Source organism: Nannospalax galili, unplaced genomic scaffold (assembly GCF_000622305.1).
Source record: "Nannospalax galili isolate Female #2095 unplaced genomic scaffold, S.galili_v1.0 scaffold413, whole genome shotgun sequence".
NCBI lineage: Eukaryota > Metazoa > Chordata > Mammalia > Rodentia > Spalacidae > Nannospalax > Nannospalax galili.
The window spans coordinates 1,569,705-1,593,453 of NW_008333889.1; positions in this window are offsets into that span (position 1 = coordinate 1,569,705).

Here is a 23,749-nt window from a genome sequence, read left to right on the forward strand (position 1 = left end):
ACAGCACCTGCAGTCGGAGCACAGAGAAAGATGAATACTGGTGATCAGCTGTCTCTTCCATCTAAAAAATCACTTTATTCAGTCTAGGACTCCAGTCCCTGGGAGGGTGCCACCCACATTCAACGTGAATTGTCTAAAAACTCACAAGTGCACATGGACATATGTCTACTAGGAGTCTCCAGTCAAATTGAAAATGAAGAATAATCATTACCTATAGCATAGCCTGTAGGTATATAAGAAGGAAATGTCCCTATTACAATAAAACTTTAAACACAGGAGAAGAGGAAATACCTCTTTTATACCTCAGTTTATCAGACTCCATAAACTTGACACCTAAAAGAGAAATTATGAGTAATCACATTTCTGAAAACAATGCAAAAAATATGAAGCAAAATATTCAATCTGAATTCAGCAGTACATAGAAAAGAAAACCTCAACCAAAATTATTTTATTCAAGTTACATAAGGCTGATTTAATAATTTGTTTATCATGAGGCAAAACCTGTGGAAAATGAAATGCAGAAAAACCATTTCATAAAATCATTATCCATTTTTGATTTATTTATTTATATTTTATGTGGATGAGTGGCTTATCTCAATAGCCATTGTTTTTGTTTGGGTGATATTTCTGTGTGAGCAGTTACTCTGTTTGTTTGTTTGTTTTTGTTTGTTTTAGATGGATCTCCCTGTAGCCACCACTGGCCTGGAACACAGTATGTAGACAAGGCAGAAGTTGATCTGACAAAGAAATGCTTACCCTTGTCTCCTGAATACTGGGATTAAAGGCATGCACCACCACACCCAGCTCAATATCTTTTTTAAAATCAACTCTTTAAAACATATTTTATACCCACAATTGAGAATGATGACACAGAGACAAGTAGCAGTAACACATTGGAAGACAGCAATGTGAAGGGTTTCCTAACAGCTTCAGAAATTTTACTGTAATATATCTCTCATGCAGTTTAGGATGAATTGTAAAAATGATGAACCGTAATTTATGTAGTGAAATACCCCATTAGAAGATGATCTTTTGAGGGACTTCAATACGAAGAAAACCAAGAATATTGTGCTGAGCTGTGTTGAACATTATTTCTTTGTAAACAAATATTGTAGAAATGAGGACTTTGGTTGATCCAACATCGACTTTCTTCATCACTGCAGCATTTCTCTGACTAGCAATACGATGATGTAACAAATGAGATCTTTCTCAGTTAATAATAAAAAATTGTGTAATGTTTTTCAAAAAAAATCTATTTTTATTTTATGCGTATGAGGGTATTGCCTGCATGTATGTAAGTGTACCCGTGCTGTGAAATGCCTGTGGAACTCAGAAGACGTTTTAGGATTCCCTGGAACTGGAGGTACAAATGGTTGCTAGCCACCCATATGGGTGCTGGGAATCGAACCCAGGTCCTCTGCAAAAGCAACCAGTGCTCTTAACTGCTTAGCCATCTCTCCAGCCCCTTAAACAAACTCTTAAACTGGGACTGAAAGAAAAATTTATTTTGTAAATATATTTATATAAATATTACAACATTTTTATGTTTAATTGGCACAGCAGCTGCAGTCAGCTATAGGGTACAGCATGACATTTCAAGATATGTATACAACATGTAATGACAGTATCAGAGCAAACAGCATATCTAGCTCCTCAAATGTATTTTTGTATTGGGAGCATTTAAATTCCTCTCTTCTTGTTATATATAATTACTTAGGCTACTATAGTTTTATTGTGCTTTAGAAATGCTAGAAGTTACTTCTAGCAAACTGTACCCTGTATTGTTAACCATCTTGTCCCACACCTCCTCACACCTGGTGAGGATTATTCTTTTTCTTCCACTTCTAAAAGAACAGATATTTTTCTTTCATTTCTTGACTTACTTCACTTAATGTCTTCTAATTCAGCCATACTTCTGCAAATGGAAATATTTGATTCTGTTTTACAGTTTTAAAATATTCTATTTCATATAGATCAATGTATATAATGTTTTCTATACCCTAAATAATATTCTATTGCCTATAATGTGTCATTTTCTGTATATACTCTTCATGTATTGATGGAAAGCTAAACTGATTCCACATATTGGCTATTATGACTAGTTCTGCAGTAAATATAGAAATGCAGAAATTTCTTTGATTTGTCAATTTGATTTTCTTTGTAAAGATACCCAGGAGTAAGATTGAAAAGTCATGTGGGATTTCTGTTAGTAACTTCTTTACTATTTTCAATAATGGCTATAACTAATTTATACTTCTTCTAATATGTGTTTTTATATCCTTGCCAGCACTTGATAATTTTGTCTCTTTGATAACAATTATTGTAATGGGGTGAAATAACTCACGGTGGTTTTGATTTTGATTCCCTGATGGCTACTGATACTGACCAGCTTTTCAAGTACTTGCTCTCTATTTGTGCATTCTCTCTGAGATATCTCTCTTCAGAGCATTTGTGCATTTGAAAAACATTGTATCTTCTGTTATTCTGTTGAGTTCCATGCATATTCTAAGTATTAATACCTGGTCAAATAAATAGTCTGCAAATATTCTTTTCCTTTCTATAGCTTGCCTCTTTACTTCATAGATTGCTTTATTTCTGTTCAGAAACTTTTTAGTAAGACACAGTCTCATTTGTATGTTTTTGCTCCTATTGCCTTGGCTTTTAGGGTTATATTTTAAAATCCTTGCCTAGGCCAATACCCGGAAGTTTTCTTCAGAAAATGTAGAACATTTTCTTCCAATGATTTTATACTCTTGGGTTCTGTGTGGAAGCCTTTGGTATACTTCGAGTTTATTTTTTTACATGGAGAGAGGCAGTGTACTGGTTTCCCTTGTCTGCATATGGAGCCCATCTTCCCAGCACCATATATGAAAGAGACAGTTCTTGTCCAGTGTATACTCTTGCCGGTTTTATCAAATACAAATACCAATTAGCTGTGAATGTGTGGGTTTACTTTGGGGATCTATATTATGTTCCATTAGTTTATGTGTCTTTTTTTTATAACAACACCCTCATGATGTTTTAGTTACTATGTTTTATGTTTTGAAGTCACTGATTATAATCTCTCCAGCTTTGTTATATTGGGTGTAGTGAAATTAATCAATGAAATGTGACAGTCCAAAAACTGAGCCACATGTGATGTCTGAAAGAAGCAGCACTTAAAGTCAGTGGGGAGAGGATGGGGCTTTCAAAAAAATGGTACTGGGACAATTGATTATTAAAACAGCAGATTGTTACAGGTACTCTCCTTATGAAAAAATAAATTCCATTACCATTTTATGGTAAAAGTTAGTGTAGGAGCATATTTTAACAATGTACAATAGAAACTGATTTCCTTTTCACATACATACACACACACACACACACACATATATGGTACTTGTGTTATATATATAATGCACTGAGTCCATTTAGTGGTACTTATTTGTACCTGTGTTTAGGACTGTCCATTTGGGATCAGACATCCTCTTGGGAAGATAAACCCTAGTGGAAACTGATTCTCCCTCCCTCAGCATCCATAGATTGTAGCTCTTCATCTTCAAGTGGGACCCCTTGAAATTTCCCCCATTCACCTTGGCATGTCAACTGGTTTTGTCACTATTCATATCTCCTTGGGAGATTTCATCGGTGCAGCTTTCCTATCATGTCTAGAATGTGTTCACTAGCAGCAGGTGTCTTGTCCCTCTGTCTCTTACATTCTTTTGGCTTCCTCCTTCAGGACATTCCCTGAGCCTTGAATGTAGAGATTGCATTGTGGATGTGTCACTTCAAGGTACGCACCTCATAGTTACTTGTTTCCTGGCTTGACTAATGGATCTTTGTAATTGTCTCCATTTGGTGGGAAAAAAAGCTCCTTTGATGAGTGGTGAGAGTCACGCTTGTTTGTAAATATATGGATATGTATTTGGAATACAGTAAGAGACTTCATTGGTCTAGGAAAGTGCTAGAAGCAAGTTCTTCTCTAGGGTCTATGGATCTCTTCAGTCATGTATACTTGGCTATGTTTACGTTATCATGCATGATTTCCCTCTCACTGGGTGGGCCTTAAGTCCAGTTAGAAAACTGTTGATTATCCCCAAGATAAAATTGCCACTACTGTATCAATATAGATCATTTGCTGGTTTGGTCATTGTAGTTCATAGCCTTTACAACTGGGTAGGATCATTGATTGGTTTTTCCTCGCTCAGCACCTTGCATAGTATTTTCTAATACTATGAGAGCTAGTCTTAGCTTCTTCCCATGTCAGGAGCTGAGTTCTTATCTATAACACAGAAAGCATTATGAACAGAGCAAAGATTAGTGAATTAAATAATATTCAAGTTAAGAAGTTTTGTTTCTCAGAAGATGTAATTAAAGGCTGAAAATGTAAATTCTAGCAAGGAATTGTTTGAATTACACATAACCAGTGAGGACCGGACTACTGTCAGATACAACATGAATAAAGCTTACAAATATAATAATGAGCAAACTAAATTACATAATTACATAGAAAGTTCCCAATATCTTATGTTATGTTGAAATGTATGGATTGGTGAAAGAGGTGAAGAAGAAGAAGAAGAAGAAGAAGAAGAAGAAGAAGAAGAAGAAGAAGAAGAAGAAGAAAAATGTTTATTATGTTCTTTATTTTCAAAACAGTCATACCAGACATGATTTTTAGTGCTTTGTAAATAACAACACATTTTTGTTATAATGTCATAATCACAATTTTTGCCTGTAGAGGATATGGTAATATGACTGGAGAGAAACCAATGGAAAATGCAAATGCTAAGAATATAAAACATTTCTTTATTTGAGTGCTTCCCTTGTTCTTGCTACAGGGAGACCCTGTCTCAAAAAGACCAAAAGAAAAAAAAAATACACATATGTTTTATGTATTCATATGAATATTTTATATGTCACTGAAAACAACTATAAAAACTTTATAGGAGTGCAGTGGTTAATTTGACACAATATAGAATCAACTGGGGAGTCTCAATAAAGGATTAGATTGACCTATGAGCGTGTCTGTGGGGCGTCCTCTATAATATGAACTGAGGTGGGAAGGCCCACCCATTTTTGGGTGGCACCATTCCCTGGGCAGGAATGTATAAAGTGGAGAAAGGGAGCTGAGCATGCATACATTAATTGCTTTCTGTTCCTGATTATAGATGTGAGGTGATCAATTCCCTCAAAATTCTGTCAGTGTGACTTCCCTTCTGTAACCAGGGACTGTGAGCTAAATATAGCTTTTATCCCTTAAGTTGCTTTTTTTTTCAGAGTATTTTATCATAATCACAGGAAAAGAAAATGAGTCAATGAATATGTGGCTGAGTATGTAACTATATGGGAGGAAGGAGAGTTAGGGTGAGAAGAATTAGAAGAGACATCCAAGAGCAGAAAGGGAGAACAGAGAGAAATTTCAGGTATTGAGTATTGATTTTAATGATGGCAATGAATGATATTCAACCAGCACAAATCGTTAGCAACAATTTGCAAAGAGGTCCAGAGAAGGGTTATAATACATCAGTATGAATTTCAGAAAGTTTTGGCATAACAGCTGTGCTGTCACTGATCAGAAGAGGGTTGATATTTTAAAACAAAAACAAAGAAGAAATTAGTCATTAAGAAGTTGGAGACTCACATTAACCTTGGATTTTAGATAAGGCTTAGAGATCTGGTATCTAGACAGACAATTTCAAAGAACACTTTGTCAACACAACATGTTCTAGAAACTGTCATTTTCCATAATTCTGTTAATCAGTACCAATACCTAAATTTAACTAAAAACAGCAATGTCAAGAAAGGCTCTGCACTATGGACCCACATCTATGAAAGTGAAAAACTGGTTTCCTCAAGGATAGGATTTTCTACCAGAATACAAAGACTTCATTTCATAAGGAAAAATTATTTTAAGTTGAAAATAGTCTGATATCATGCCCTAAGGAACAGATGTTTGTTCATGTATCCCTAGAAAACGTCACACAACATATAGGCAGAATTATGTCTCCACAAAATTCAAATATTGAAACCCTAATTGTCAATGAGATGATACTTGGACATAGAATCTTTAGGAAGTAATTAGGTTAGATGAGGTCATTAGATAAAGGTGGGGTTCGGTTCATATAATATAATTAGTGCCCTTCTACTAGGAGACATTAGAGCTCTCTCTTTTTCTGCTAACAAGAACTAAGGAAAGACCATGTGGCCAGATAACGAAATAATATGTAAGGCACTAACCGATGATACCTTACACATAAATACACCTATTGGCTTCAAATGGTTATGATTACAAGGACCAGGTATAGAAGGTTACACAGGCCAGGCTGTTAGGATTGAATTTGGGGGCAAGTAGACATTGGAAGGGAGCCATCAATTGCTAGTTTTATTTTTAAACATTGTTTATCATTTAACACATTACTTTTTCAGTTTGATAATTATGAATCAAAGAAAATGTAATGAAAATAGGAAAAACTGCTGGTGAGTTAATATGCCAAGCATCATCTCTGGTCTGCTTTATTTTTTTAAAAAAATATATTTTATTGATCATTTTTATTTTGTGTGTATGAGTGTATTGCCTGCATGTAGGTAGGTGCACCAATGTTGTGAAGTGCCCACAGAGGTCAGAAGAGTGTGTTGGATCCCCTGGAACTAGAGTTATGGATGTCTGTTAGCCACCGTATGGGTGCTGGGAATCAAACCCAGGTTTTCCGCAAGGGCAGCCAGGGCTCTTAACCACCGAACCATCTCTTTCGCCCCCGGTCTACTTTTTTAATCCTTTACTTTCTTTTGTTACTCAAGTTATTCAATATATTTTTTTAAACTAACTTTTAGCTCCCCCACCACCACCTTGCTTTTTTTCTGCTAGAGATGCAATCATGGCCAGAATCTAACTTTTTTTTAAAAGTCTGAGTATACACTCTTGATTAGCAATAGTAGCATCAAATATTCAGTACAAGTTCGGCACAAGAGCCAGTCCCATGATAAAACCAGGTGTTGATATCCTTGTACCATCTCTTCTCCAGACCATCGTTTCTCAGGAAATAAAAGTCAGTTTCTTTGGAGTGACATTCAAGGTCTCAAATGGTTTGCCTCAGAATCAACGTCTAATCTCTCCTGTTAAGTCTAGCCTCCTGTTCATTTTCCAGTCAGAACTGATTTTTCATCTTCCTTGGCTGTGTTCAAGCAGCTTGCTCAGCTATGAATGTTGCCTTGCTGTGCTTCTATTAGTTAGAATTTTACAGTCTTCACACGGCTCCAGTGCTGTCTCCCTTCCCAGTTAGGGTGCACTGCGAACTTTACCAAGTGCATCCTCTCCTTCCACATCCCTAACTTCTCATTGCTTTTTTAAAAATTCAGCTTTATGCATGTAAGTTCTCCATTTATTTATCCTCTTGTCTTGAGAGGAGATATCAGTAATTTCAAAGGTTCAAATATAGATATATATTTAATTTTTTGATCACTAACTATAGTATAATTAGACTGAAGTGGGCTTTCTATAAGATACAGATATTTTCAGTGTTTATTCAGCTTTTTGTCTAGTAATTTCCAGATTCTAATTATTATTACATTATAGAACATTTCCCTTTCCTCCTTTCATTTCTTACCTCATATATACAAATATGAACATTTATACATAACTATATTTTATGTGAAAATGTACATGTAGCTGCCTCCCTCATCAGATTATTATATAGTGACCTGTGCACAGGGACATAGATGAGTAGATATATAATTAAGTATATGCTTATAATGTATTGAATATATGAATATAGATAAACAGAAACATACAGACATTGTTAGTATTCTAATATAGAATCCCTGACTTTGAATATAGTAGCTATAGTTTGAATGTTCCCACAAAAGTTCTTATTGAAATTTTATCTTCATTATGAGGTATTAGGAGAGAACTGGATGGGACTTTTGTTAATTGGGTCAAGAGGGCTCTGATTTCTGAATGGAGTCATCTATCCATAGAGTAGTAGTAAAGGAGTGGGCTAGTGGGTTATCTCGAGATTAAGAAGGCTGCTTTGAAGTCAGTTTGGCTCTGTCTCTCAGGGGTCCTTCTGCTGCCTCAGTACTCTAAAAGAGTCCCTACTAGTAAAAGGATCTCACCAAAATGCAGCCTCTCCACCCAGAGTTATGAGTAGAATACATTTTCTATTCTTTATAAATTATCCAGTCTGTGGTATTCAATTATAGCAACAGACTACATACTAAGATACAGGTACTACCATCATGTGTTCATTTACTAAATAAACAGCTGCTGTGCCTATTCTGTGTGAGGGCTGTGCTTGGTGTGTACAATAATCAGCAAGGGTATACAGTTTCTGTGCTAAGAAACTTAAGTCAGTGCTGGCATCCTCCTTTAGAATAGTTCTCATGTTTTGAAGTCTCTTTCGTGTATATCCTTTCATTATAACTCAGCAGACAATCTATCACTACTTTATTCAGCTCTGAAATCTTCAATGCATACCTTAAATTAATTCTCCAGCACCCTGATTCACTTTGTATATGCATGAATTCAATAGTTAATCATTTATAAAATAAGTTATAAGGCTTATATTCTTCCCTTAAACCTTTCATCTGTAAACTCTGACAAATTTACTTGCAACATGCAATACTGAACATAAACTTTAAATGATTGATTGACTGATTGACATCTACATCACCATCCAAAGTATCTTCTTCTCTGTATTATATAATGTTTACTTTTCTTGCCTCAATGTTAGAGGCATAGATAATCTAGTTCTGTTCATTTCACTCTTTATTGCTTCCTGATCAGCAAGTATTTCCTTTACCATCCTCCAAATAGCTCGTGCTCACTCATTAAACTTTGTGTCAGGCAATTTTAAACTCATATCCTTCTGCTTTTGCCCATTCCTGAATCACTGAAAGTCACCTGCCTGGAATAGCCTTCCTTTCCTCTGTCCTGGCTCCAAATCCAACAGTCGTTCTCAGTATTTCAGAGTTACCATGTTTAGGAAAACTTAGATCAATCTACAACACCTCTCTAATGAATTCAGAGTGACAAAGCTTGTTATTTGTTATGAGTTTAATTCGTTTAGCTCACAAACCTACTAGTGTACCTACAATGTGCTAAATACTATTCTCAGTGCTGAATGTAACACTATGTCTAAAACATGGTCCTTGACTTTCAGACACTTTCAGTCTGGGAAAAAATTCAACATGTGATTATTTCAAGATATTAGGATGGACCATTTTTGAAATATTTTGACATAGAGGTCATCTCTGACAAGAGTGACTCAGTCTATGCATAGTTTTGTCTATTGGTAAATGGATAATGCTCCTTAATAGATAACTATGTCTGAATTCATAAATAATTATGAAGCTGTTACTGTTTCAGAATTAATGATATGCTTAGATATATAAAAGTAGACTATTAACTAAAGACAACCACACATTTCATTTGATTTATATGGTGACACAAAGACCACCCACTTAAGCAAACATAGCTAATTCTGGTGACAGATGGGATTTAAAAAATGCCATTTGAGTAACCACAAACATAATCTCAATTGAGATTGCTATTATTGCATTAGCAAATGTTGTAAGGTCTTACTTTTTTCCTGTTGACTAAATTATAGCTTTTCATTAACATAATACTAAAGAGTAGATAAATAAACCTGATTTTTTTGTTCTGCTGTATCCATAATGGCTATAATTACAAACATCAGTTGATTACAGCAGCAAGATCTGGTTTGTAAATTTCTTAGTAGTGACTGAGAAAAGATTTGGAAGTCCTGTAACAATTCCAAGGTAACTACTTTTTAGTGCAAGCAGAATGTTTAACTCAATTATTATACGTCATACTGCCTCTTTAAAAGAACAAAATGTTCCTATGAAAATTGTACTGTGAAATGAGGATGAGTTTCTTGTTTTGATGCAGCTCTAGAAACATGTTGGTATCAAATACGTTTTAAAATGTTTCAAGACTTAATAGAAATACAGAAACTAGTCATTTCTCAGGCAGCCTGGAGGGTAAGAACATGATGCTTCCACATACAGGCATTCCAAGATGCAGGCAGCACCTTCCCAGCTCAAGTGATGAGCATAGGTCCAGACATCAAGGTTGTACCATACTACCCATGCCCTAAATCCATTCCACAGACCCAGAGAAAGGGGGGCTATGGGAGGAAGAGTAAAGTGGCTGCTGCCTATAGACACGGTTGTCCATCCCCAATTCTACCCAGCAACTCCTGTCTGTGGATGGAAACACATAGGCTCTTCCCTCCCATGGGGCTGACAGCAAAGCCGGCACAGTGATGTCAGGTTTCTTGTAAATCCAATTTGGAGTTCACAAATCATTTCTTCATTAAGAAAATTTACAAAACGTGGTTCATTTCTACCATTAGACCATTTCTTTAAAAATGAAATGAATTAGTGTGCCTGGTCTTGAAAAGCTAAGCACCGATTATGACAGAGATTTTTAATGGGTGGGTGGAGGAATAACATGAATTCCAAATGATATTCTCATAAATGACATTGAACCAGGATCCACTTGAATTCTTACAAAATAGCAAGGAATGTGTATTTTCTGGTTCCGGTGTTCAGGACAACTGAAGGAGGAAACCTCTTTGGTTGATTAAGCCCTACGCAAACTTCTCAGGGGACCAGGTACAGGAAGCAGTGTTCAAGTGGGTAGCATCTTCAGGCTCCCTTAGCTAGGCCAACATGAGTGTAGCTGCTTTCCTGCAGTTAAATGATTATGAAGCTGTTTCTGCCACTTGATATGAGCTTTGTTGGCACCCAAAGCAGTAGACCTATAACCTAGACCCTCTTTAACCAGTAACTGGAAGCAGGGAACTGAGAATGGAGTCCTTCCTGACTGAAAGGAAGAGGCCTCTGCCAGGAAGATAGTGCAGGACGACTCATGCCAGGGCGGTAACTAATAATCACTGTGATTTTGCTGCAAAACTCCCTAACATCTTGACCTAAAGAACATTATTTGTGAACACAGTACAGAGATCCAAGACTTTGTAAACATGGCTATATTGGTTACTTGTCTCGTTACTGACACAAAGTACCTGATAAAAGCAACTCAAGGAAGGAAGGGTTGGTTTTAGTTTATAATTTCAGGAGATAAGCCCTCATGGCAGGGAGAGCAGGGCTATGGGGACAGGAGGTGGCAGGTCACATTGTATCCACAGCTAGGAAGCAGAGAGTGATGAATGCATGTGCTCCACTGGCTTTCTCCTTTTTATGCTGTTCAGGACTCCAACTCAGGGTGCCACCCATGTTTAGGGTGGGTCTTCCCACCTCAAAAACCTAATCTAGAAAATCCCTCACAGACATGCCCATGGATGTGTCTCCAAGGTGATTCCAGATCCTATCAAGTTGACAATATAAATTAGTTCTCCTTTGTCAACTTGATATACAAAATATATCACGTTCAAGGCATAACCTTCCATGTCTTGTCCCATGGGCCATGGGCCCATGACCATCTCATAATGCAAAATGCACTCAATACAACTTCAAATTGTCCTCATAGTCTTTGACAGTTCATCACTATTCAAAGGTATAAGTGAAGAGTTTCTTCTGAACTTCAAGCAATGTCTTAACTGTACAATAAAAAACTTACACACTTTCAATATAAAATGACACAGAGTAAACAGTCTCATTCTAAAAAAGGAAGAATGGGGGCATAGTGATGAAAGATTGTCCAAAACTTTGAATTTGCGCACACACTTTTCCTGGCCTAAATTCACATTTTTCCATATATTTTTGTTCTCTCTCACTGTAGATCTGAATAAGAGTCTGAAATTTTCTGCAACAAATAAACCCATTGACATTAATTTCTTAGGACATGATTAGAATATAGCCATATTCCTTACCAGAATATCACACAAATGACCCCTTACTTGATTCCTGATAGAATTCATGTTCCTCTCTGAAACCTCCTGAGTCGCTCCTCTACTTCTAAATTTCTCTCAACATCCTTGTCTTCTAGGCTCCCACCAGACAAGAACACTAAATTCTGCTTATGGTATTCACAGAGTTTTTCTAACTGAAATTTTCAAACTTTTCCCCATTTTTCCCAGAAGCCACTTCCAAAAACCTAAGAATCATATGATCAAGTTTATCACACCCATAGCCCCTCTTCTTGGTACCAATTATCTGCCTAGTTGCTGTGGCAAAATACCTGACAAAGGCAATGTCAGAAAGGAAAGGGTTGTTTGGGGTCAGTTCAAGGGTATAGTTGATCATGACAAGGAGGTCATGGTGACAGATGTTTAAGCAGCTAGTTGCACTGCTTCAACAGTGAAGAATCAGAGAGAGATAAAAGCTCATCCTCAGTAGACCAGAACCTCAGACACCTCAGTCACCCTCATTTAGGGTGGGTCTTCCCATTTTAATTAATCTCTCACAGACATGACCAGAGTTTTGTTTCCAAAAATCTTCTAGAGCCTATCAAATGACAGTCAATATAAACCACTACAGTGGTCTAAGCATCTTCTCTACCTCTGTGACAAATACCATTTCCTTCTCCTCCTAGGGGAGAATTGTCTTTGGGTATTCTGAAGCTCTTCAATTGGTCCATATATATTGTATTTATCTTTCTGAAAGATATTAGAAACGGAGCCCATGGAGAATTTATGGGAAACTGATGCTTTAAAATGTCTTTTTAGATATTAAAAACCAATCTAAGAACCTAGGTTCTTAAGCACAACCTTTTCCCATCAACCAACTACAGGAACAAAATAAAACAGGAATACGTTGAATAAACCTAATATGTAGATGCATCTGTATAGATTTCAAGCTCTGCAGAAGCCTTTGAGCCTCATATATACAAGGAACTGTAGATGGGGAGGAGAACTTCACATCACTACTGAGGAATAAAAGTCTTATCTTGAGAGAAACAAAAGGAGCAACCAGTTAGCAAGCCTAGCATGTCAAGAGAGAAAGCCAGTCCCTTCAGAAGGCAGGAACTGGATCACTCAAAGGATCACAGTATGAAAACATTCTTTTAAACTCAAGACTGGAGACAACTGTTTGGTGTTTGTTGATGGGGTGGGGGGGGGGAGGGAGAGAGAGAGAGAGAGAGAGAGAGAGCGCAATCAAGATGTTTCAAGGCTGTCAGATGCAACACAGGGGTTAAAATGAAAGGAGACTTGGGTTCAGTGGCAATCTCAGAAGTAGAAACCACATTAGTGGTAGACACTCCCTGAAGGCCAGTGTTTAATACAGAGACACTGCTTTCTTAGTATTTCTGCATATGTGTTGGGAGCCTGGGAGCCTGAGGTTCAACTGAGTCTCAGCTACCTCTCAAAACTGCTGGCAGGCCCGAGTTGGCAGCTTTTCATTCTACCCACAGCCTTGGCCTGGAAACCCTGACAGGCAGCCGGGGCCCATGGCTTTGGCTTGCAGTCGGGGCTCAAAACCTTGGCCCAAAACCTTGGCTTGAGGCCGGGGCCAGATAGCCTTACTAGATAGCCCTGGCCCACAGCCTGCTCTCCTTTCCAGCATACGGTTCTATTCTTCTATAATCAGAGATTCCTCCTTTAATGTGCGTCAGAGCCCTCATGCTCTGACTGATGTATGGTTTGCAGTCTGTGTTCCTTTGTTTTCATTCTCTATAAAAATTCTTGCTTGAGCTTCAATAAACGAGACTTGATCAGAATCCTGTCTTGTCTCCATTTCTCTTGTCCTTGTCTCATTTTCATCCCCACCCCCCAATCCAGGTACCCCGTTGCAGACCCCACGGGCCAGGGCACATATGCTTTGTTCTTCCACTCTACAATGATAGGCAGGTTGTTTGGGTTTTCTTTCAACTATTCCTAGATATATTAAGATTCCACACTATTAGGAGCATTGAAAGAATAGTTTCTTCTGTACTCCCAAAAAGATCACAGGATTCTCCTCCTGGGGAGCTTCATAGATCTAGAGCCTGCCCAGGGACTCACTGTATATGCCCTGGAACCTGTCAGTGCTGCCCACACCTCCAGTGCTGTCTCCTTATTGGAGAATGATGACAAGGACGTGAAGTGTTACACACATACAAACACGAACACAGACACACACACTCACAAATACATACTATAATATAAAGAAATTGATTGTGGTCTTATTTGGGGAGAATGTTTCTTTAGTAGTTTCAGAGCATAGCAAAGTCTTGAATGCAATTTTACTGGAAGTCACATCCAATAATCTGAGCACGAGCTGGTATGGCATATCACTGCCTGAGCCACAACCAGAATTAGCTTTCACTTCTGCCTTTTAGAATGACATCCATGTATATGATGTCCTCTGTTGAAAGATGATGACCACAGAGAAAAATCCCACCAGCTGCTTGTGGCAATGTCAAAAGCATGGGAAAAGACTGGACTATATGAACTTTCAACTACCTGATTTTACTCACTATAATCTCTAGTCCATTAAAGAATGGTTTCAGAATATGAAAAAGATGGATAAGAAACAAACAGAAGATATGGTTTTCGCTTGTAATCACACCAGACATTCGAGTTCTTTAAAAATACACATATGTTAGTAGTTAAGTGCAATTATTCTCTTGTTTATCCATTTTTCCCTCTGGGAACTTTTTTAATGCATTAATTATTATTTTTTTGGAAATCCCCAAAACCCATAAATTGAGAAGGCTGAATATTTTGCCTGTGCCACTAAGGTATATTTACTTTTGCCATGAGGACCCTTTGCCTGCTGGGATAAAATACTAGGTGATCTTCATGTACTCTTAAGATATCAAACATTGTGAAAAAGAGGAGGGAAAAATAAAATTGTTCTCCTTTTATACGTCTATCAGAAACAGAGCCTTTGAAACTGCTGTCTCAGCCAGCACCACCCAGCACCACCTCATGAGGGCTCCCTTCTATGCACACCTGCCCCATATCTTGCTTTTATCTGTCAATACTCATCAATTTAAAGAGTAAAATGGTTCAGTCCTCAGTGCCAGAATACCTACATACATAACTACCAATAAAAAGAATGAAAGAAGAAAGAATAATTCTTACCTAAAACTGTGATGATAAACCTTGGATCTGAACAGATTCCATGGCACATTAAATTTGATGGTAATAAATAAAATAAGGAACATTTTTAAAATCCATTTTGAAAGATTTCCATGGAATTTCCAGGTGTGTGTGTGTGTGTGTGTGTGTGTGTGTGTGTGTGTGTGTGTGTGTTCATTTGCTTATATTTTTGGTCAAATATTTGCATTTGGAATGTATCCCAAAATTTATTTCCACCTGAGTAGAAAATTTTCCTCAAGCAATTTAAATAAGAGGCATATTCATTAAATGAACATGAGCCTATTTCACTGATACTTGAAAAACTGCAGTGACAGAAAGTAAAATAGGTCAAAATAACAAATATATAATCTAAAAAAGAGAACAATCATGCTGATATAATTAAGGTTTTTTCTTCCCCAAACTTCTTTTATATGTAGTTTCTTGTCTTGAAAGCATTAAAAATATAGGAGAAAGTATTTTGTTTTAAAAATTAAGGATGATTAGTACAATGTTTTAACACATTAAGACCAGAAACTGAAAAAAAAAAACAAGAATTTAGATTATAAAACAGCTGTGCATGGCCAGTAATTAGGAAAAGTACTTTGCAAATAGTTATAGATAGATTAAGAACAGTTGCTTAGTAATGAATACAAGCAACTATTAAATTTCTTACTTAATTGATAATGGCATTTGAAACTAAAACTCTAAAGGAGAATTTTTAATAACTCTATCATTAAAATAGAATTTAGGCTTTGTGCTAATTTAACTGAAAATTATTCATAGCGTCTAATGGTTACAGTTACACACTGAAGTTCAGTTTTTTGTTTTCACTAACTGAGAGAAACTAAATAAAGGATTTGGTGCCTATCTAATGCCTAGTTCTGAGACTCAATATTTACAATTGTGTGATATTGCTTTTTCCATGATATTAAGCAGTAAATTTATCTTAATACATTTATGGCATAAAAGTGTAGAGGAAACCTTGAAATTCCTTCTTCTAGATCTCCATGGTAGGTGATGGTTTGAAATTTTCCTGTAGATATAATGTGTAGAAAGTAGAGTTTCTCTATGAATTCTGTAGGGGAAATATTAGAGAGAGACTGGGAATAAGAAAGGTTAAATGTTTGTCATAGCTGTTTTCTATTGCTGTGACAAAACACTGTCCAAGACCAAACTGGGGAGGTAAAGGTTTATTTCATCTTACACGTTACAGTCTGTCATCAAGGGAAACCAAGGCAGGAACTGAAGCAGAGACCATAGAGAAATGCTGCTCTACTGGCTTCCTTTTCTCTGGCTTGCTCGGTTACCTTACTTATACAGGCCAGACCCACCTTCCCAGAGATGGCCCAGCCCACTGTGGGCTGGGTCCTTCTATATCAATAACAATTGAGAAAATAGCCCACACACATGCCCACAGACCAATCCAATGGAGGAATTTCCTCAGCTGAGGTTCCTTTTTCTCAGGTACATCAATTTGACAACTGAAGCTAACTATGACTACTGCTATTCTCAGTGAAGTCAAATTCAGTTTCAAACCGAGACCAAATGCTAGACCTCCATAAAGGGCTCTGCCAGCCGGGCAAGAGTCATCACTTTCTACTCTCTTTTCCATAAAATCTGTACCAGTGATCTGAGAGCTGGCCTTACTCAGAACCCATTCTGGAATAGCTCAAAGGGAAAATTGCCTGGCTGCTCATGAGATGTGATCCCTTTTCTTTATTCCTTTCTTCTCCTTCCTGATTCAAACAGAAAAGGAGGAGCTTACCTGTCATCAAGACTGATCCTGTTCCATTTTTCTTGTATAAACTAAGGGGTTAGAGAGGATGATTGCTTGATCAAGCATAGTAATTTGGGCCTTAGTTTAAATTCCAGGACAAAAGCAGAAGCCCGTTTAATGCCTTTTGTAAGAGCATCATAGGAACCGAGAATGAAAGTAGCATGAGCAAGGAACAGGAATCAATGACGCCAAGAATCAATATTTGCATAGTTTATAATGGGAAGGGTAGGAGGAAGTGAAAAATCAGTGAGAGATCCATTAGTATTCAAAGCTTTTACAGTACTAAAGGAGAAACAGGCCATATTAAACTTGTATCTTTGTTAGTAGGAATATAAGTTGTATTCAGAATGATTTGTGTGCTAATAAGAATTGCTTTGCAGTTTGAAATGGCTTGAATACAACTCACTGAATACTTAGGAGTAAGTTACACAGAGAAGGGAGGCAGTTTATTCTGAGCATCTTAATTCTAAGATGTTTGCAAGAGAAATATGATGTATTCCAGTAAAAAGATGCAGAGAAGTCCAGTGTAAGCTCTTTGGGATTGCAAGGCCTTGCTGTATCCATGTAGGCATATGAATCTGTCATTAAGAAAGAACCTGCTCACAAGAGGTTTATTTAGCTAACAGCATCCAGTTACTATACCATCAAGAGCTGCTCCACTATGGAAATTAAGGGCATGGTTTGCCCAGGATGGTTCTAGCCAATGACTAAGTACAATAGCCGTTCCCACCCAGGGCAGTGCTTCTTTTATGGAGGAATTTTAGCTCTAAGGAGTTCCTTTCTCTGGATGAGACATTCTAAAAGCAACAACTGAGTTCAGAGTGTCTTCTTAGCAAACCTCTCTTCCTTCCCTCTCCTTTTTGCAAGTATCGTACACACACATATTGTGTATAAGGGCTCTCCTTACCTGTCTCTGCTTCTCCCTGTGAATATTCTCCAACAAATGTTTTTGTTTCTTTTTATTTTTTCTTTTTCCGTTTTTCATGTATGTGTGTGTGTGTGTGTGTGTGTGTGTGTGTGTGTTGTGCATTGTATATGCATGTTTGTATGAGTAGGGGCACATGTGTGTGTGAGGCTGTGTGTGAGGACTGAGGTTGATTGTTACTGGAAATCATCCTCCTTTGGTCTTCCACTTTATTCAATGAGGCAGGGTTTCTCAATCAAATCCATATCTCACAGATATGGCTAGTGTTAGTAGTCTGCTTCCTTTGGGGATCCCCTGTCTTTGCCTTTCCAGAATGCTGGAATTACAGAGACTACCACTCCCAGCCAATATTTACATGGGTTCTAGGGACCCAAACTCTGGGATCCTCATGCTTGTGTAGTAAGTACTTAACCACTATGCCATCTCCCCAGAACCTCCAGGTTCTTTTGCTTCGATTTTTAAAATTGTGAATATTATACACGAGTGTAGCCTTTGCATTATTTCCTTCCTTCCCAGTCCCTCTCCAACTCCTCCCAAGTCCTTCTCCCACTCTCTCTCAATTTCTTATCCTCTTCTTTGATTATTATTGTTACATATACCTAAAAACATAGACATATAATTCACTGAGTCCATTTGGTGGTGCTCCTGTGTACCTGTGTTTACAGCTGCCCACACACCTACAATGCAACCTCTATACACAAGGCTTAGGGAATATCCCAGAAGAGAGGGCAGAATGGATGTAAGAGCCGAGGGATAAGACAACTGCTGCTACTTGTCCATCTGGTGAATCTAGTCAGCCTATCTAGATGTCTTTTTTTAGGAAGGTCAGCTATTCCTCATCTAGCAGGAATCAGTCGGCAATATTCCTTTAGATAAGATTGGGGTCTGCTGTTCATTTTCCCAGTTCTAGGTTGGGTTACTATCTGGGGGTCCCTTTGGCCACCCTGGCCAATGACTCAAAAGAAGGAATCTCCTATCTGGCATTGTTGCTTGTTATGTAGCCTTTAGCTATACACATGGACTCTTAAAAAATTATATTGACCCCTTTAATCTTTGGTTATACTTTCCTTCAGGGTGTTTAAGGCCATACAGTTGGCCCAGATAAACCAATTTATTTTTACTCTTAAGGTTGTTTGAGGATCTGTTTCTCAGGGGTCACATGGGCCTGGGAGGAGCCACTGGCTTCTTTCTTATACCAGTTCTGCCTTATGTGAAGATAAGTCAAAGGTCCTACTCGACCATGGTTGGCTTCACTTGGAAGCATGGAGGAAATGATTCCTCTGTGTTGACCCTCCTCTTTGTAGACTGGACACTGGTTCAAGTCCATCTTGTGGGGTCTCCCAGCCTTCTTGATAAAGAGGACAGGTGACCCACCACAATTACAGGACGTTTTGAGAGATGCTCATAGTCGTCTGGAACTAGTTGAGCTAGAAGAGCAAGGAGCAAAAAGTATCCTTTATGTCCCTCTGACCAAATTATTATAGGCCTCAAAGTATGTCTGTTAAACATCCAAGAAGGTTAGTTCCACCAGTCTGGCACGTTTTATTACTGTGTGTAATGTAGAACTTGGGCAAAGACCAGTTATTCTCACATAAACCTCACCTAGACATATATTTCTTGATCTGCTATGTATAATTTGTCAGTAGGTTGTTGGAGTAATATGGTTCCCCCTGGTTTTTAAAACTAGTTAGGCATTATTTATCTCTCACATTGCCACACCCCTCCATCATGGTTTCCCCAATGAAGTTTCCCCCATGTTCCTCCTTTTTCCCTTAATAATACCCTTCTCCTATGGTTCTACCTCTCTTGAGCTCCTTCTTTTCCTTTATCCCCTAGGTTCCTTGAATACCCTTCTCTCCCCCCTCCCTTAAACTAACCCAATTTTTATCCATATCTCCCTTATTAAGGCCTTTTTCCTACTGTTCTTCTCTTTCATGTTCTTTCTTTTCCTTTACCTCCCTGTTTCCTTTCCATTACCCTGGTTCCTGTCATTATGCCTGGATACATATGCATTTATCAGGGTTTGTTTCTAGGATCCATATATGAGGGAGAACATATGTCATTTTTTTTCTGAGTCTGTGTTACTTCACTTAGTATAACAGTGAAGTAATTCACTTTTGTCCCATTTGTTTAATCTAATTACATCCATTTACCTGTAAATTTTATGAGTTCATCTTTCTTTACTGCTGAGTATATCTCCATCATATGAATGAAACACATTTTCATTATCCACTCATCAGGTGAGGGACACACAGGTTGCTTCCATCTCCTAGCTATTGTGAAAAGAGCTGCAACAAATGTAGTTATACAAGTGTCTCTATAATAGGATGAGTCCTTTAGGAGTGGTATAATTGGGTCATGTGGTAGGTTCATTTTTAGTTTTTTAAGAGCTCTCCACACTGTTTTCCATAGAGATTGGATGATTTTGCAGTCCCACTAGCAGTGAATAAGCATTCCCCTTTCTCCACATCCTTGCCAGCATTTGATATCATTTGTTCTCTTGATTCTAGCCAGTATGATTGCAGTAAGATGATGCCTTATGGTGGTTTTAATTTACTTCTCTTGATTCTCTGTTTTTTGAGTTTGTTATGTATTCTGGATGTTAAACCTCTGTCAGATGTGTAGCTGGTGAAGATTTTTTTCCCATTCTGTGGGTTTTCTGTTTGCTCCCTGGTTGCCTCCATTTATGTACAGAAACTTTTTAGTTTAATGAGGTCCCATTTGTCAATTCTTGCCCTTGTTTCCTGAGCAATTGATATCCAGTTAGAAAATCCTTTCCTACACCTGTATCTTGTAGGTTTTTTTCCAATGTTTTCTTCTAACAATTTCAGAGTTTCAGGCTTTACATTGAGGTCTTTAAACCATTTAGAATTGACTTTTGTGCAAGGTGAAAGATCGGGGTTTATTTTCATTCTTCTATAGGTGGAGATCCAGTTTTGCCAGCACCATTTGCTGAACATGCTGTCTTTCCTCCAGTAAATATTTCTTGGCCCCTTTGTCAAATATCACGTGGATCAAATTGCATTTACTCATATTTGGGTCTTCAACTTTGTTCTATTGATCTATGGGTCTATTTTTGTGTCAGTACCATGCTGTTTTTTATGACTATAGCTCTGTAATACAGCTTAAAATCTGGTTTAGTTATCCCCCCCCCCAGCATTGCTCTTAGTGCTCAGGGTTGCTTTGGCTATCTGAGGTCTTTTGTGCTTCCATATGAATCTTAGGATAGATTTTTCCAATTCTGTGAAACATGTCATGGGGATTTTGATTGGCATTGCATTGAATCTATAAATGGCTTTTGGTAGGATGGTTATTTTCACAATATTAATTCTTCTAATCCATGAGCATGGGAGGTCCTTCCATCTTCTGATGTTTTCCTCAATCTCTTCTTTAAAGATTTAAAAATTTCATTGTAGAGGTGTTTAATGTCTTTCGTCAGGTTTCATCAGGTAAGTATTTTGAGATATTTTATTTTATTTTTTTGCAGCTATTGTGAAGGGGAGTGTTTCCATGTGCTCCTTCTCTGATTGCTTGTTATTGGTATATAGAAAGGCTATAGACTTTTGTAGGTTAATTTTGTAACCTGCCACGTTACTTAACGTGTTAATAATAATTTCTAGGAGTTTTCTGGTAGAATTTTTGCCATCTCTTAGATATAAGATCATATCATCTGCAAAAAGGGACAATTTGATGTCTTCTTTTCCAATTTTTTACTTCTTTAATTTCCTGTTCTTGTCTTATTGCTCTTGCAAGAGTTTCAAGCACTATGTTAAAGAGAAGTAGAGATAGTGAACTGCCTTTCTGGTTCCTGATTTCAATGGAAATGCTTCCAGTTTTTCTCCATTTAGAATGATGTTGGCTGTGAGTTTGTTATATATGGTTTTAATTATGTCGTAGTATGTTCCCTCCAGTGCAATTCCTTCTAGGACTTTGAACATAAGTGCATTCTGACCTTTATCAAAGGCCTTCTCTGCATCTATTGAGATGACCATGTGATTCTTGTCTTTGAGCCCATTTATATGATTTATGATGTTTATTGACATATATATTGAACCCTCCCTGCATCTCTGGGATAAAGCCAATTTGATCATGGTGGATGATCTTTTTGATGTGTGCCTATATGCAGTTTCCAAGTATCTTGTTGAGAATTTTTGCATCTATGTTCATTAAGGATATGGGTCTATAGTTTTCTTTTTCGGCTGTATTTTTACCTGGTTTTGGTACGAGTGTTGCTCACTTCATTGAAGTAATTTGGAAGTTGTCCCTCCATTTCTATCTTTTTTAATAAATTAAGTAGTATTGGATGTAGATCTTCTAATTCTGCTGTAAATCCATCTCGTCCTGGGCTTTTTGTAGTTGGGAGGTTTTCTTTCAATTTCTTTTTGTGTTATGGGTCTGTTTAAGCTGTTAATCTCTTCTTGGTTTAGTTTTGGTGGTTCCCATGCCTTTAGATATCCATTCATTTCTTTTAGGTTTTCAAATTTAGTAGCATATAGGCTTTTAAAGTATTCCCTTATAATGTTCTGTATCTTTCTGGTATCTGTTATGATGTCTCCCCTTTCACCTCCAATTTTGTTGATTTCTAGGTGCTCGTTCCTTCTTTTGGTTAACTAGGCTATCAGTCTGTCAATCTGGTTTATCTTTTCAAAGAACCAGCTCTTGGATTCATTGATTCTTTGTATTGTTTTCTTTGTTACAATTTCATTAATTTCTGCCCTGATTTTTGTTATTTTTTTCTTGTCTGATGGGTTTGGGTTTCATTTGTCATTGCTTTTAAAGTGTCTTGAGTTGCAATATTAAGTCATTTATTTGTGTTCTTTCCGATTTTCTGATGTAGGCACTTAGAGCTATAAACTTCCCTCTAAGGACAGCTTTCAGCATGTCCAAGAGGTTTTTTGTCTTGTATTGTCCTTTTCATTTAGTTCCAGGAATACTTTTATTTCTTTCTTAATTTCTTTTTTGACCCATTCATCATTTAAGAGTGTGTTATTTAATCTCCATGTGTTCATGTGGTGATTAGAGCTTCTTCTGGTATTGATTGTAAGCTTTATTGCATTATGGTCTGATAGAATGCATGGAATTATTTCAATCTTTTGTATTTCTTGAGGCTTGTTTTTTGCCCCAGTATGTGGTCTATTTTGGAGGAGGTTCCATGGGGTTTTGAGTAGAAAGTATGTCCTTTAGTGCTTGGGTGGAATACTCAGTAGATATCTGTTAAGTCCATTTGATATATGGTATTGTTTAATTCAGATGTCTCTCTGTTAACTCTCTACTCTGTTGACCTATCTAATGGAGACAGTGGGGTACTGAAGTTGCCTACTATTACTGAGTTGGGGTCAATCTGTGTCTTAATGTCCTGTAGTGTTGTTTATATTAATTTTGGTGCACCAGAATTTGGTGCATATATGTTAAGGATTACAATATGTTCTTGGTTAACTGTCCCTTTGATCAGAATGAAGTGACCCTCTTCATCTCTTCCATAGTTTTAGTTTAAAGTCTATTTGGTCAGATATTAGAATTGCTACGCCTGCTTTTTTTCTTAGTACCATTTGCTTGGTATATATTTTTTTCCATCCTTTCCCTTTAAGGTAGTGTCTGTCCTTGAAAGTGAGATGAGTTTCTTTCAGACAACAAAAAGATGAGTTCTGTTTCTTAAACCATTCACCTAGTCTGTGTCTTTTGCCTGGGGAGTTCAGTCTGTTAATATTTAAAGTTATTAATGAAAGATGAGTATTTAATCCTGTCATTTTTACTTCTGTTTACATTCTTGATATAGGTGTACTTTTCCACCTTCATTGAATTTCTCTGTGCAACCCCTTGAGTATAGTCATTCCTTTCTTCAGCTCTTTGTATTGCTTCCAGGACTCTCTGAAGGGCTGGTTTTGTGGACATTAATTCCTTCAGCCTATTTATGTCATGAAAGATTTTTCTTTCCCCTTCGACTATAATAGACATTTTGGCTGCGTATAATAAACTGGGTTGGCATCTGTGGTCATTTAAAACTGGGAATACTTTGATCCAGGCTCTTCTGGCTTTCATAGTTTGCACTGAAAAGTCAGCTGTCATGCTAATGGGTTTTCCTTT